At 40.5% G+C, this 14,650-nt stretch overlaps 1 long non-coding RNA gene across 2 annotated transcripts in view; it reads left to right on the forward strand.

Annotated features, from left to right (window-relative positions):
- Positions 1-4,656: 4,656 nt before the first annotated feature.
- The window catches only part of LOC136019930 (uncharacterized), a 42,809-nt gene continuing 32,815 nt past the window's right edge, over positions 4,657-14,650 (forward strand). For both annotated transcript variants that reach the window (XR_010615122.1, XR_010615121.1), the window contains exons 1-2: positions 4,657-4,677; positions 5,013-5,094. This is a non-coding gene — a long non-coding RNA (uncharacterized LOC136019930). The remainder of the gene's footprint in view (positions 4,678-5,012; positions 5,095-14,650) is intronic.

Genomic DNA, 14,650 nt, shown 5'->3' on the forward strand with positions numbered 1-14,650 from the left:
GTATTTATTTTAGTTAAACTGTTCTTATCTCAACCTGTGGGTTTTACATTCTTCTTATTCTCCTTCCCATCCTGCCCAGGGACGGGGAAAAGGGGAATGAGAGTGAGCAGCTGCATGGTGCATGGAGATACCAGCTGGATTTAAACAATAACAACTCTTTAGGCTTCACTTCTTCCTGTGCTCACATGCTTACTTCAAAAACCTCTCTCTCGTGAGAAATAGTCTTACTCTACATATATACAAGAGTGAAAGAGGAACTCCTCCTCATCTGGCGCTATCCTTCATGGGTTAGAACATTCCATTTCCTTTTTCTCTTGAGATTCTGGAGCATGGGATGCCCTCCTGCAAGCAGGCATCTTACAGGCTCATCACACCAGCTGGTGTCTCCCTGTCCTGGGTTTACCAGTAGCCATTTTGCTCATTCTTAGTAACTGGTGCAAGCGCTGTGTTTTGACTTCCAGCCTGGGAAGACAGCTAATAACACCGATTGTTGTTGATTGTTGCTAAGTAATGTTTATTCTGGCCAAGGACTTTGTGAGTCTCATGCTGTGCTGGGGACGAGGGGAGGCCGGGAGGAAGCAGAGACAGGACACCTGACCTAAGCTAGCCAAAGAGGTATTCCGTACCACAGCACATCATGCCCAGGGAAGTAACTGGGAGTTACCCGGAAGGGCACAGTCTCTCTTTGCGGGGGGTCGAACTCGTTCGGCGGTGGTATCGTATTCTCTTCTCTTGTTATTTTCTCTTATCAATATTATCATTGGTGGTAGCAGCTGTGGTTTGTGTTATACCTTAGTTACTGGGCTGTTCTTATCTCAACCCATGGGAGTTACATTCTCTTGATTCTCCTCCCCATCCCCCCAGGAGCGGGGAAGGTCGGGGAGTGGGGGAAAGGAAAGAAAGAGGGAGAAAGAAAAAAGGGGGAGGGGGGGAATGAGAGAACGAGCTTTTCTGGTTGGGTTTAAACCACGACAGTTCTTTTTGGCGCCCAACGTGGGGCACGAAGGGTTGAGATAACGACAGATCTGACCGGATTAATAGTCACTCGTCACAATGCTGATTTATTGGCTCTCAAAGCTGTTCCTCTTGGTCTCACAGGTTCAGAACTCTGTACATTACATACAGCCGGTATTTGCCGTGTTGGTGTCTTTCAAGTGTGGGGCTTGGGATAAGGTTTTTGTCTCATTGTACTTTATTATAATGACTTGTAATACAATAGAATCATTGATCATGAAACTGCTCGGTCTTATGTTCCCAGTGTGGTCACCACCCTTATACTTTGGGAGGTATATAATACAGGTGCTTAGCAATTACACATCTTTTTTCTCCTTCTTGGGTGGTCAACCTTTGAAGGAGACATTCTTTACCCTCCCAGCCCCCCTCTCAGACCATTTACAGCATCATTTGAGTGTTTTGAAGTTCTCGAATGGCCTTTTAATATTGTTGAGACCTGTTTGCTGATTGTGACGGTGATCACCATGTTGGCACGCATACAGAGTGTGTTTTGCCCACGACTATTTCATCTGATTTCAAGAGTTAAGCAGAGTCAGGTTTTGGCCTTGTCTGGGTTTAAGCAACAATATAGGAGGACCAAGAGATTTTCCCTGAGGCTGGACAGCCATGAGTGGCAGTGTATGTGGGATAGTATGGGCAAGTATCTAGGTCAGTGGGCTCCTCCAGTACTTTGTAATTTCACCGCCGAACAAGTGCAAAATCCGGAAGAATTAGTAAAACACTTAAATGAGGTGTGTGGTCAGTCTGGCCATACCAGAGACGGGCAAATCACGGCAACGTGCTGGGGCTTGGCCTATGCTTACAGGGCCTTGTTCAACACTATCCAGCACCTTCAAAAGGAAAAAAATGCCCCTGCATCAGAGGGCAAAGCAACAGTCAGCGCAGCTACTCCAGCTCCAAGCACATCAGCTACACCACCCCCAGCGACAAGTACAGTCACTACCCAAATTTTGGCCGCAACAGATAGCACGGCTACCCCAGCTCCAAGCACAGCAGCTACACCACCCCCAGCGACAAGTACAATTGCTACTCAAACCACAGTGATAATCACTGCAGCTAAACCAGAGGACCAATTTGTGCCAATATCGGTTGCCCCTGTACGCAAGAGAAAAAGCAAAAAAGGGGCAAGAAGGGTGAGACAAGATGAAGAAACAATGTATTCACCACCCAGTCCAGCATTTGAGGAGGAGTCATCATCACATGACGAAGAAGAAAAAGAGGTGACTTCTCAACCTTGGACCTCAACTGAGCTATGGAATATGTGAAAAGATTTTGCCAGTCAACCAGGGGAGCACATCATCACCTAGTTGCTCTGATGCTGGGACAATGGGGCCGATGGTCACAAACTAGAAGGTAGTGAAGCCAAACAGCTGGGATCACTTGCTAGAGAAAGGGGAATTGACAAAGCAATTGCAAGAGAGAAAAAGTCCCTCAGTCTTTGGAGGCAGCTCGTGGCAGCTGTGAAAGAAAGGTTTCCATACAAGGATGATGTTATGAGTCATTCGGCCAAGTGGACTACTTTAGACAAAGGCATCCAGTCTCTGAGGGAATCAGCCATCGTAGAGATGATCTATCACATCAAGCCAAATAATGAGGATATACCCATAGACCCAGATGAAGTCGCATGTACACGACCCATGTGGCGAAAACTAACACGGAATGCACCGTCATCATATGCCCATTCATTGGCAACAGTAACCTGGAATGACATAGTACCACTAACAGTGGATGAAATGATTCATAAACTCCGAGAGTTTGAAGACAACCTCACCCCTTCCATCATCTCAGCTGTGGAAAAACTGTCCCAGGATCTCAAACAATTGAGGGACGATCTATCTGATTTATCCAGCTCCTCACGTGTACCAACACACGTCTCAGCTATTAACAAAAGGCGTCCTACTCTTCGAGAGAGAAGATACAGGAGGTATACACCACGGGCCACCCTATGGTTTTACCTGTGGGATCACGGAGAAGACATGACAAAGTGGGATGGAAAACCTACTTCAGCTTTGCAGGAACGGGTGAGCGAATTGAAGAGGGGAGCAAGGGCGACTCATCATCCCATGAGAGCTGCAGCTTCAGTCTCTGGTGAGCAGGCCCCCAGATGGAGTGGAAGAGCTGACTTTACTCCAGCTCCTGCGATAACGAAGAATAATCCCTTTCAGTATGACTTAAGTGTTCAAAGTTGTGATGACTATTAGAGGGGCCCTGCCTCCAGCCAGGTGGAGGTAGGGGATAATCGGATTTACTGGACTGTGTGGGTCAAATGGCCTGGCACATCAGTCCCACAGAAGTATAAGGCCTTAGTAGATACTGGTGCACAGTGTACCCTGATGCCATCAAGCTGTCAAGGGGTGGAACCCATCTATATTTCTAGAGTGACAGGAGGATCCCAAGAGTTGACTGTACTGGAGGCTGAAATCAGCCTAACTGGGAGGAAATGGCAAAAGCACCCCATTGTGACTGGTCCAGAGGCTCCATACATCCTCGGCATAGACTACCTCAGGAGAGGGTACTTCAAAGACCCAAAAGGGTACCGATGGGCTTTTGGTATTGCTGCTTTGGAGACTGAGGAAATTGGGCAGCTGTCCACCTTGCCTGGTCTCTCAGAGGATCCTTCTGTTGTGGGGGAACTTTCAAGCGTTGGGATACACACTTACCAAAGGCCACCTGGTTGGTCAAAACCAGAGGATCGGAGCCCAGTCAGAACTTTTACATACTGTAGAGGGGGACAAAGTTTCTGTGGTGCACATGAAGAATTTGCTGGGAAGACAGTCTGGGTTATTCCTGCTTCAGGTAAAGGCAAACCCACTCGTGGGATTGCTTTTGCTCAGGGACCCAGATATACTTGGTGGGTAATGCAGGAAGATGGGGAAGTCCGATGTATACCTCAAGGGGAATTGATTTTAGGGGAAAACAGCCAATGAACTTAATTGTATGCTGTTGCCTGCTGTGTAATACTTTTATAGCCCGTCAGTTAGATGTCTTCAGGTCACCAGCGACTGGCCCTGACTTCCCTCCATCCATCATCCCAACAGAGAATGAATTCTGATAGAACCAGACGAGTTCTGCAGTGAAGGAACAATCAGCATCAGCAGGAAACGATCCAACACTGCACACAGCCTTTCCTGCCCTGAAAGACTGTTACAAGGGATGGAATCTGACATCATGGACCGAATGGACTCGACAGCATTATAGGGGTTGGTCCATGCACTAAGAAATGATTTCTTTGTCTGTGTATGCATATGGATGTATATATATATATGTAAGAGAGATGGTATATTGAAAATGTGGGATCTGAGCATGCTGTGACTGGTATGGAATAAGGGGTGGATACTGTCCTGGGTTTACCAGTAGCCATTTTGCTCATTCTTAGTAACTGGTGCAAGCGCTGTGTTTTGACTTCCAGCCTGGGAAGACAGCTGATAACACCGATTGTTTTTAATTGTTGCTAAGTAATGTTTATTCTGGCCAAGGACTTTGTGAGTCTTATGCTCTGCCGGGGACGAGGGGAGGCGGGGAGGAAGCAGAGACAGGACACCTGACCTAAGCTAGCCAAAGAGGTATTCCGTACCACAGTACGTCATGCCCAGGGAGGTAACTGGGAGTTACCCGGAAGGGCATGGGCTCTCTTTGCGGGGGGGTCGAACTCATTCAGTGGTGGTATCGTATTCTCTTGTTATTTTCTCTTATCATTATTATTATTGGTGGTAGCAGCTGTGGTTTGTGTTATACCTTAGTTACTGGGCTGTTCTTATCTCAGCCCATGGGAGTTACATTCTCTTGATTCTCCTCCCCATCCCTCCAGGAGCGGGGAGGGTCGGGGGGTGGAGGGAAGGAAAGAAAGAGGGAGAAAGAGAAAAGGGGGAGGGGGGGAATGAGTGAACGAGCGTTTGTGGTTGGGTTTAAACCACGACACTCCCCCATTTTGTATTGCTGTGTTTAGCTTTAGTTTTGTTCTAAAATGCTAAGAAGGCATTAATTCTATTAAAATTTAGATGTTACCTGAAGGATGTCCTCACTGCAGCTCAGGAGTCGGTACCCCCCTGAACTTTAAACTTCTAGAGGAAGCTAACAAGGGTAAGCAGGTAGCTTATTCAAGAAGAGATTTGAGAAGAGAAAGATCTAAGCTTCTGTTCTCAAACCTTGCTAAGAAAAGCAACTGGTGAGCTTTGTTCTTTTTTTATTGCCCTGTCTCGCAAGAGGAAGTAGCTAATGATCAGAAGTATGCCTGGAGCTGCTAACGAAAGGGACCTGTGTGGAGAATATAGTTATGGGTATATTCTGGTTTTGTTCAGATGTGTGGAGTCGGACACTGATGCACAGCTTTAGTCCTTCAATGTTGTCGACTGGGTTTCCACATGCATTCTATGTTTGATCTGAGCATTCTGACTCAAAAGGCTTTGATATGTAAGCACACCTTTTTTTAACTGGGAAAACAGTCTTTAGACTGTTGTAAATGGTTTTTTATAGGGTCTAGCATCAGTAAACTGTGAATCTAGCCTCTTCCTTGATCTTTATAGGTTTTCCACTCAACAGTAACTGTATAGATGGCAAAGTCAGGATGATGGAACTTTGTCTACACCTCATTCCACTTCCCATGTGTTTCGTTAGTGCTAGAAAAGCTTCCCATTTAGGCTGCTTGTCACACACTTGCTGGCAATGTTTTTGTGAGCTTGTACATTAATTAGTACTGGCAGGAATAAGGAGGATACAGGAGAGGAGACATGACCCAAAAATGTGTAAGTCATGTTCTCTCCTGAGATGCCTGTTCTTGCAAAGTATATCTTAATAACATCTGTGTCTAATGCCATGGCCTATCCCCAAACTCAGTTGGTTCAATCAGGAGAATTTATAATGTTTATTTCATCACTTCAGCAGGAATTTGTGCTTATCTAACAGCTTTTATGTTACCCTCTTGTCTGCATTCCTTTAAACTCTCTATTTTAGTATAGTTTTGGTTCATGAGAATTTTCCCTTACAACCATGAATGCTGTAGCCATAGCCATAATCTCCTTGCCTGCAGTGCTTTTGGAAAAGCAGGTTTATTCTATCTGCTTATGCAGTGAGTAGCTGGTGGCCTGAAAGCATGAGCATCACTGATGTGGCACCTAAAAGAAACAAAACTTTAAAAACCAAATCAAACCAAACCAAAATATTTTCTGGGCTAATGATTTCTTCTATTCCTAGCCATGGAAATGGTGGTCACATACAGGTCAGCAGTTCAGTCTGAATAAAAGAAACCCCTTGGAACTTAATCAAAAGTCTCAACTTTTTGTAAAGGTACATTCTTACTTCTTGAAAAGATATTTTCTTTTCTTGCAACATGTTTGCATTTCCTGGATCTGAAGTTTAGCAGAAGCTGAAATAACAAAACACTTCAGTAGAAGGGATAATGATGAAAAGACAACAGTTACAGGAAGGCATCAAGGATTCTGTACTGTGATGTGCTATCATGCAATGTCAAGAGAAATATGTGACTAAATATGATATAAAACAACTTTATAAAGCTTTTACTGTTGTTTCTGTTGTAATGTAGCTCCTCCAAACCAACCCAGAACAATTCCAATACTTGAAGAAGATCAATATTGTACACAAGCTATTTCTCTCCTCATCAGAGCACAAATCATTTCCCCAACCTTTACTGAATGTATATCCAAGGGATTTCATATTACAAATGACTCTGCTTGTGTGCTATCTATGCAACAAAAACCTGCTCTAATACTGTAAGGTCTCTTAGGTAAAGCTAGAGACTATATGGCTTCAGCCTTGGGGGCTTGGTGATTTAAAAATCATTTGTGGCATTTCTCTTTTGAGATGAGAAGCATTTTTTAGGTCTGTTAGTTAGACTTTCAGTCCTGTTTTCCTCTTTTTTTTCTAAAATCCTTTTTTTTTTGTCTTTGCTTTGCAACATGAAAGAATTGATGTAGGTAATAAACCTGACCTAGTTCTAGTCTTAAAACTACAACTGACAGTAACTTGTTAGGTAGTTTGATCTCCTGTGAACTAATCAAGGCTTAGGTGATAGCCTCTGTAGGAAGTAGATGGTATCATAAAAATTCCTTAATAGGTAACTTTATAAATTGGAATGAAAAGTCATAAGAAGAATGTCAGCAGAAATGCTTTCTTAGATCGCAGGAAACTGATATCTTTCTGACATACACAATGACACACAGTGGAAATACTTCAGAGGCACAAGTGTCTTTCTGTTTCTTGTTGGAAAACAGAAATAATTATCAGCTTCAAATTATCAGTGATCCAGAAGAATCTGTATAGATGTTAGTCTTGAAGTTCTTACGGGACAGGAAGGTGGGGGGAGAATATAGCTCACAACATACTCAAAGACTAAGGCTTACATCAAAAATTAAGATAATTTAACTGCAAGTTTCAGCACCTAAAACACATCCTTTCTAAGACAGGAAGAACTGCTGCAATGAAAGTGCTTTTGTCATTTATGAGGAGTTCACCAGCTTCTTAGTTCACTGAGTTCACTGTGAAGCTGTGAGGACTAAGAAGCTCAGTGTTGTCTGTTGAATTATGATTAAAAGTGAAACATATAACTAGAGAAAAAAAGGAACAAATAATACTGGCATTGGAAGTACATGTCAGTTACCTAATGCTGTACAGAGCAACTGTGACTCAAAAAGTGCAGACAGAAGCAGTTACTAAAGTAGTACATAGAATATTTGCATGTTTGGAGACTGAAATAGCTTTAAGTGGAAGTCGTTAAATATGTTATGTGATGTACTGGACCATGATCCTGATCCTGCTAATGCATATATACACAGGTGACTTCCATTGTTCCAAAGCATACTTGCTCAATTTCAAGCTGGCATGTAGCAGTTTGCAAGGTTGGGGGCATAATGTTGATGGACATTTGGCTAAGGCCATGTCTGCATCTTCAGTATTCAAAACAGTCAGAAAAGGACTTGATTGCGAGAGTACAAAGGCAGGAGTTTCTGCTTCTCTGCCTTCCTGAGTGTACTGTGATCAGAGAGGGTACACCAATGCCCAAGTGAATAAAGATGCATTTCTGTGTTGTCTCACATATGCTATGTTTACTGAATGTGCTGGATATGACTGAAGCAACACTTGCAGGGATGTGGCAGATTTCTTCCACTGCACACAAGAACTGCAGAGCCATTAGGCCCCAAAAAACCTCCTTAAACTCCCCAAAAAAGAAAAGAAAAAAATCTCTGTATTCTGAGCCGATCCATACTTGTTCTGGACTACTACTGAGAAGAGGTCAACTCTTAACTCAGGTCCTATCTAATCTTTTTTGTATGGTTTATTTTGAATATCCAGGTTTGGCCAAAATTATAATGGCATAGAATTCTGAATTCGGGAGAAGTTTATTAGTGGAAAAAGTACATTTATATGTTTCCTTTGTAAGGCTTCTGAATGGTATAATAGATGTTTATATGTCCACAACAAGTTGATCTTATTTGAAGCTTACAGGAATCCTAGAAGAGACTACCATTGGCTACAGCACTCTTTGGAGCAGGTCAGGTGTGATCAGTGCATAGTAGTATAGCTTACATGAAACTTCATGTCTTGTCCTTTCTATAGAAATTATAGCTAATGCATTATGAAGTACTATCGCTAAATGTCACAAACCAAGAGAAAATAAAGGAGCAGTTCCCATATGAAGACCGGCTGAGAAAGCCGGGGCTGTTCAGCCTGGAGAAGAGAAGCTGTGTGGAGACCTCAGAGCAGCTTCCAGTGTCTGAAGGGGGCTACAAGGATGCTGGAGAGGGACCTTCATCAGGGACTGTAGGGATTGGGCAAGGGGTGATGAGATCAACTGAAACAGGGGAAGTTCAGGTTAGATATAAGGAAGTTCTTCCCTGTGAGGGTGCTGAGGCGCTGGCACAGGCTGCCCAAGGAAGCTTTGGATGCTCCATCCCTGGCAGTGTTCAAGGCCAGATTGGATAGGGCTTAGAGCAACCTGATCTAGTGGAAGGTGTCCCTGTGTGTGGAAGGGGGTTGTAACTGCATGATCTTAAGGTCCTTTTCAACCCAAATCAGTCTGTGTTTTTATGATTCCATAAATAATGCAAATTTTGGAATGAAGGCTTTCATTTGCATTTCAATATTTTTATTACCAAGACTTGTGACTATTTTCTATCCTGAAATGTATGCCGTTAAAAAGTTATAGAGAACACATTCATTCTTTATGGCATTTATTTATACAGTAAGGCACACAAAGCAATCTTTAACTATCACTGTATAGGATATCAAGTTATCTTTAATTATCACTACAGAATGGTTGCAAAATCAAATACTGTTGGCAATCAACATTCATTATACAATAGCATGATTGCATCTGTTCATATTACTAGATAAGCAGGGAAAATCAAAACAGTGTCTGATATATCCACTAAAACTGTCTGAGCAAAATATTGTATCTAACTCTCTTAATATCTCTCACTGACTTTTATCTGATTAAAGTCCAAAGACACATAACCGCAGATGCAAATTTTCTAGCGCATCTGAAATTAAATACTGTTATAATTCAACAGACTGAATAGCTTGAACTGTACTCCAGCTGACATGATTATAGCACAATATAAACCTATGATAGAGAGCTGTCTAAATCTCTGAGGCCGCAGGTGCAGGATTATAGTAAAACCCATTGAAACATACAGTATTCTGCCTAAATGCACAAGTACAAAATTAATTAGGCAGTTGATCACATAATAAAAGTATGATGGATAATCTAATGGAAACTACCAGCTCAAAGTCAATAACAAACTTGATACTTTTATTAGATGCAGCTGATTTTTAGTTCCTCTATTTACAGGATTTTCTACTTAATAAAAGATAAGGGAAAAAACAAAAAAGTTGTGGTTGTGGGTTTTTTTTGGTTCTTTTGTGTTTCTTTTTTAAATGAGAACTCAGTTGCAGTATTTATCTCTGTTGGAAACTATCACGCGTAAGCAATGTCGAATTTGTAGATAGACATATCGGCAAGGAATTCTCTAAGATACTTGGCTGAAAAGCACATCAAAGCATGGTGAAATAATGAGACAGGCTCCAGCTGTTGGATTCCAACAGCTTTGATTTGTGCTCTAGTAGAAGCTCCAGGTTTTGATTCTCTGTTGATTATTTCCATGGTACTGGAGATGATTTGTGCGTGATTTAAAAAATAGGCAGTATATAGCAAACAAAGGGTGAGTTTGCAAACTACATCTGAAAAGACATTTTGCTTCCTGATATGAATTATTGCTTCATATTCCTATACTCTCCAAAACTTAGTGACCTGGTTAAAAAAGACCTTTTAAAATATATGTAAAAGAATTTATGAAAATAACAGGTAAGGTCATCAGAAAATGGTGTGATCAAAAACTCTGGGGATGACAGTGTTCAGGCAGATTTGCTACTTTCTGTGTGGGGAGGTTGTGGAAATTGTTTTATCAGAGCCTTTGCAGGGCAAGTCTTGCCATGACTGCTGAAGTCTAGGAATTATTACCAGCAGAAAGCAAGTATGTTGAAAGAACTTTGAAGGCCTTATGGAAGACATGAATTTGGAATCAAATGCATTCATTATGTTGCTTTGTGGATGTACTGATGTCACTGTGCAGATAAGGGTCTTGCTTGGGGTCTGAAGTCCTGAGTTTTCTTTAGAGTAACAAAATGAAAATGTGAACACTTCAGGGAGAGCATTGTAGCTCAAGTTTTTCTCTGGATTAAGGTTTACATCTGTTTCTACTTTACATTTTATTTACTTTATACTTTGGTGATGCATTATCTGAAGGTTGTTTCTTGTTACCAGAATGACAGAATTCAATCCACTGTACTGAAAAACATTTGTATAATATCGCACTGTGGGTTTTTAAAGTTTACTCTTTCTCTGGTGCAGATCAGAATGATAATTTGATACCTAGAGGTACAATCGCTTGGATGTTTCTCTGCAGTTTAGCCAAGCCTGTGGCCTCAAGAATATATTTGAAAAAAAAAAAAAGAAATTACTTTGTTTTTACAGTAATCTGGTGTTTCTGTTGGACTGGATTTCTTATTAAAGCAGGTTTTCTTGTAGCTTTTATACTTTGACATCTACTTACAAGATGAGATCACAGCAGGCACACTTTGTACCTACTGATGCCATTTAACACTAGGACATGGTTATATTTAATATGTCTGCCTCAGGTCTTCACTTCCTAACTGGTCTGTTGTAATTTCATTATAAAACATAGAAGCAGTCCAAAGAGTAGAAGTCAATTCAACCATCCTACTGAATCTTGCATTACTTGTAGCAGTCTGGAATACCTTCAGTTTCAAGGACTAAAGGTATTCACCATCAGAATAGCTCATGCACCTACTAGTTCATTATTCTAGGAGCAGTTTGATATCTTGAGTTTGAATCTGATCAGTCTAACCAAATGATTCAATCAAGGCATCCCCTGTCCTGTGTGCATGTACCAGCTGCTAACTAGGCTGTATTATTCTCAGGGTAATCTCTGGATGTGCATTTAAAAGAAGGTTGACTGCTAAAACATTTAGTGTGGAGCTCTGACTGCAGCCTATGCTGAAAGTAACTATTGGATTAGTCTTCTGAGAAGACTTGTATAGAGGAATTCTTAATTGCTGCTTGGTTTGGACCTGTACACAGTTTGAAACTCTGCAGTCCTGCCTAAACCTCAAAAACTAGTGACAGAAATGTTCTTAAATGTTCTTAATGTTCTTAAAATCTTTAGAAAAAAATGGAAAATAAAAGATGTATCGATTTTAGAGCTAAGCAGGTGTTCTTAAGACTAGTAGATGGAAGTTAGGAGCATACATCTGTTACAGATGTCATTCTGCTTTGAGAGGTCTTTGAACAGTGTGTTGTAAATATGGTAATCGTATTAAAGAGAAGATGAAATCTGCACCTTGCAATTTTGATGTTCTTCAGTTTCTGTGTGTGATAATTATTTATTATTACGTTCTATTCTAAATGTCTGACTTAAGTATCCTAGAAAGAAGCCTCAATTTGATTGTAGGGCTTGTCTAGTTTCAGTTTTATTTCTTTTTCTTTAAGGCTTGGTAATATTACTTTTTCCCTCTGAAATGTAAATTGTGGTGATGCTGAGAATGTGATGAAGACACATCTTAAGCAATTTAATCATGGTCTCAGAAAGTAACCCAATTTACCTGATATGAGCTAGTGTTCAGTAAAAGGCTCTAAAAAGGCTTTGTAGCCAAAGATAGATGAGCAAAGTTTTGTTTGCATATTTGCAAATTCATCCTGAAATTTTAATAAATGTATTTTTAAGTATTTCAAAAAACATTCCTATGGCAGTGTGTGCCACTGCAGGGACAAGAAATAGGAATCGGAGGCTTGCTTTTACAGATCTTTTAGCTGTGGGTTTGTCCTGTGACACTGGTATGTCTCTCTTGTTACAGCTTTTTTCCTTTCTCCCATTGTGGAAAAAAAGTTCTTCTTGGCTACTTCTGTCCAGTCCAGCAGCACAGTACAAATACTTGTTTAGTTCAGGTCATAGCCAGTACTTCATTTAGAGAACAACAATGCGTGTTCTGCTCTTTTGGTTAATAGTGTGGATGAGAAGAATGTTGTTACATACAGTTGTATTGTTTCGTAAAGCATTCAAATTTGAAAAGGAAGACCCTTCAAAAGAGAATGTCAGCATTTTATAAGTAAAAATATAGCTACTGAGAAGTATATCAAACTTATCCCATTGTGTCATTATTTAATAATTTCAAAACCATAGCTGAGGGTGCTGAAAGCCATTGACAACATTCAAACGTCAGCGCAGTCTTCATGCCAAGAGGGAGAAGCTGTCAGAACAAGTTATAGCTCATATCAAGTGTGTCTGTAAACTAGCAGTAAAGAAATTGAGTTTCAGGTTTAAATTCCCATTTTTAACAACTAAAACCTATCTTCTATGCACTTGTAATTGAATTTCACTTGAAAAAAAAATGAATTGGATACAAGTTGCATTGGTAGCTTATGTATGAGGCAGTGATGCCCTGAACACTTGCCAAGATGCATTTCTAAGCACCATCAAATTGTACATAAGATTGAAATAATGAATATGCTATTGGGATATGCCTACTGGGCACTTTGGAGGCTAATCTAGGTATCCATTTTTTGTTTTCTAATCTAACCTTTGATTTTATTTTTCTGGATATATTTTATTACTTCCATACACTGCATTTAAATGTAAACTGTAGTACCTATGAAAAGAGTGACTAAAACATTAAGGTACATACTGTTTCAGGATACAGTAAATGCCATGTGAGGTAATGAATACCTACTCAACCATCATCGTAGTAACAGAATGACATTTTAAAGATTAAGGTATTTATCAGGAGAAACCAAAACAAATGACTGTGCCAGCTTAATAGGATATAATAAATTACTTTTTATTTAAAAAACAAAACTAATTAATCAGATTTATGCTTTATCTTTAATAATTTAAAAGAAGAAATCTGCTAAGATTTGTGTTCTCAAAGTGGTTAACTAGTCAGTAATATTGGCTACAGTGCTCCCATTTTAAAAATGACCTTTCAAAGATGCTCTATAAAATTAAATTTTAATGAGTGGTAATAAATGGTGATACTGCCATAGGAGGAAATGCAGTCCTAGCCTGAAGCTTTTGCTATATGCCATCAGCTTCACCACCATATTATGTATCCTCTTCCATTATTTTCAAGCATAGGAAGTATGATGATAATACAGCATTTTAAAGAAATGAAAACACTTCTAATAGTGTCGTGAAAGGAAGACTTGGACGACTCAATATGAGTTACCAGCAAGCTTCATTTATTGGGCTTCTACCTTCGGTTAATATAACAGTGAATATGCAAATACTAGGCACTTGATTGGTTCTGGCACAAATAAGGCATTGTGTAAGCTCTATATTTTTGCAGCTACACCATACATCCCCCCACCATCCTCCTTCTCATGCACTTATCACTTAGTGTCCTTGGCTGTGATTGGTCATAGTATGTTGCTGTTTGCCGGTGTCCTTCATTTCCTCATTATCTGGTGTGAGAGGTTTGCACCATGTTCTACACAGATGTCTTGTTTCAGCTCGTTGATGGGAACGTGACCTTTTGACCTTTTTCAACAAGCCAATCCTCCACATAATAGTATACTTAGTCCAAGCTGATTTCTTAGCTGAGTAATGGTGTTTCTATTGCCTGCATGACAATTTTTGAGAAGTACTTTTTTGTTTTTTAAATAGGACAGTATGCTGATTTAAGGTTCTTACGTTTTCCTCAGTAATTGTACCTAATTGAATAAGAATTGGCTGGTTGAAGAACACATTTGGATGAGCAGTAGCGAAACGTAGGTGTGTACTGCTGAGAAAGAATTGTACTGGCTTTTCCTAAAAGAGGTAAGAGAAACTTAAAAGCCAGTGACCCCTCAAGGATTAAAAAAACCCAAATGTTTCATGAGGAGGGCAGAAGGGGAAGGAAAGAAAGAGGAGGGAAAAGGAGTGCCAACTTGCATCATTAAACTGGTAAATGTTACTAGAATATCAGCCTCCCTACTATCAACAATGATTGGAATTAACCCAGGAATTCAGAATGGGTCTGTATATGTGTCTTCAGTTGTTGCCTTTGGCATAAATTTATATTCTCAACCCCTTGAGCACTGAATGGCATTTCCCCATTTGCTAAATGAGAA

The sequence above is a fragment of the Lathamus discolor genome, chromosome 10 (assembly GCF_037157495.1).
Source record: "Lathamus discolor isolate bLatDis1 chromosome 10, bLatDis1.hap1, whole genome shotgun sequence".
Classification (NCBI taxonomy): domain Eukaryota; kingdom Metazoa; phylum Chordata; class Aves; order Psittaciformes; family Psittacidae; genus Lathamus; species Lathamus discolor.